Source organism: Mustela erminea, chromosome 9, assembly GCF_009829155.1.
Source record: "Mustela erminea isolate mMusErm1 chromosome 9, mMusErm1.Pri, whole genome shotgun sequence".
NCBI classification, from domain to species: Eukaryota; Metazoa; Chordata; class Mammalia; order Carnivora; family Mustelidae; genus Mustela; species Mustela erminea.
The window spans coordinates 59,502,610-59,504,937 of record NC_045622.1 but is presented as its reverse complement, the minus strand read 5'-3'; the positions used below and the strand labels follow the sequence as shown (position 1 = coordinate 59,504,937).

Below are 2,328 nucleotides of genomic sequence, written 5' to 3'. Positions count from 1 at the left end.
AAATCAGGCTCAAAGTAGAGTGAATTTTCATATTTCTCTGTCTATAGTATCATTCCAAAATTATTCTCTCTGATTCCCATGACCAGGTTGGAAGGAAGAGAAGATGAACTGGGGGAGGAAGGACACCACCACTCAGCAGCCTAATCATGATATCCTTATCGTAAGCATGGTGTCCAAATACCCAGTTGTCTTGTGGTGAATATCACTGAACTGGGGTGGGTTTTTTTACTAAATTGTATACTGTGGACCTTTCCATTGATTTTCTAATTAATGAAAACTAAGCTGATAAAGTCAGTTCTTCTACTTTTGTAAATCAGTGATTGTATGACTGGATGAGAATAGGATATATTAGAATACATAGAATCACAGTTTGGCAATCTATACCCCTTTGCTCTAAAAGGCCCTGAACTGCCATGCCTATTACAAATGGCACCGTGTTCATGCCCTCTGTGTTGACCTTCATTGGGATCCCTGGTCTGGAGACTATACAGTGTTGGATAGGCATTCCATTCTGTGCTATGTACATCATTGCTTTGGCGGGAAATTCTCTGCTTTTGATCATCATCAAAACTGAACCCAGCCTCCATGAGCCTATGTATATCTTTCTGGCCATGTTGGGAGCTACAGATATTGCACTTAGCACCAGCATTGTCCCTAAGATGCTTGGAATTTTTTGGTTCCACTTGCCAGAGATCTATTTTGATGTTTGCCTCTTTCAGATGTGGCTCGTCCACACGTTTCAGGGTATCGAATCAGGGGTCTTGCTGGCTATGGCTCTGGACCGCTATGTAGCAATCTGTTATCCTCTGAGACATGCTACCATATTTAACCGACACTAGTCATGCACATTGCAGTTGGAGTGACACTGCGGCCTGCCATTCTGGTCATCCCATGCCTATTGCTCATAAAATGTTGTCTGAAATTTTACGGAACCAAGTTAATATCCCACATTTACTGTGAACACATGGCCCTTGTGAAGCTTGCCACTGAAGATGTTTCCATCAACAAATTCTATGGTCTCCTTGGAGCCTTTATTGTTGGTGGCCTGGACTTCATTTTGATCAGCCTCTCCTATGTACAAATATTTATCACTGTCTTCCACCTGCCGCAGAAAGAGGCACGTCTGAAGGCATTTAATACCTGTGTTCCCCACATATGTGTCTTCTTCCAGTTCTATCTCCTGGCTTTTTTTTCCTTTTTCACCCACAGGTCTGGATCATATATTCCATCATATATACATATCACCTTATCCAACCTTTACCTACTGGTTCCACCTTTCCTCAACCCCCTTGTCTATGGAGTGAAGAGCAAACACATCCGAGATAAGGTAGTAAAAATGTTCCGTTCTAAAGACCAGGCTTGATATTTGATGGACATACTTCCTCTTACAGATTTCATGGCTCATCTATTGTTCTATGTGATGTGAAAATCCAGTTAATAGTTTGGAGTACTGTCATACTTCATGAATGAATGAATGAATGGTTGTATTAAATAGTCCCACAGGATATTGGGTTTATGTTAGAAGGCAGTTATTAGAAATTGAGGATATAGAAGAACAGATAAGACACTGAAATACTAAATGCTGGCTATAAGAAAAGCCAGAATATATGACTTCCTTAGCACCTGATCCTGTCTGGGGCAGAAAAGACAAATCGAGGTCCTTTTGCAGATTGTAGTGGAACGTAATACTTAACACTGATTGTTTTATCAGAGCACTATATCAACCTCCTTTATATAATATACAAATCCAAATACATTTTTTCTCCAACTATTCTAAAATCTTCCTACTGTTTACTTTTCCCTTAAAAATTCATCCCTTGAATATATCCTTGATAAATATAGTTGGAACTATGTTTGATATAATGATCTATACATATCTCTTTGTTCTCAAATCCTATCTCTACTAAGTAATTCATGTTAAATCAATTTGCTTCTTCTCTTAACTTATAATATATTTGCTCCTCAAATCTAGGACTAAGGCATATAATGCCATGTTAATCTTTTTATTCCTCTTCAGTGTTCATTTAATTTTTTATTTGTATAAAAAGCAATTTGAAAAAAGCTCTGGTATTTGATCTTTTTGTTGGGGCGGGTTGTGAGGGTAAGTTTTAGACTTCTTATAAACATCATTATTCTTAACTTTTGTTCAAATTTTTCCCGATTCAACCAACAATAACCCTTTCATCTAAGAAACCTGGTCAGAAATTCTGGTGGCTAAGATTCTCATTATATTGGTTTTCCAAAGTATGTTTTTTTTCCATACAAAGCAAAGTACATTTTGTTATGCATTAAAGTGATTATATACCAATGATAATATTTCATAGAGAA

At 37.5% G+C, this 2,328-nt stretch overlaps 1 pseudogene; it reads left to right on the top strand.

Annotated features, from left to right (window-relative positions):
* Positions 1–413: 413 nt before the first annotated feature.
* On the top strand, positions 414–1,363 carry LOC116600150 (annotated as a pseudogene).
* Positions 1,364–2,328: the final 965 nt, after the last annotated feature.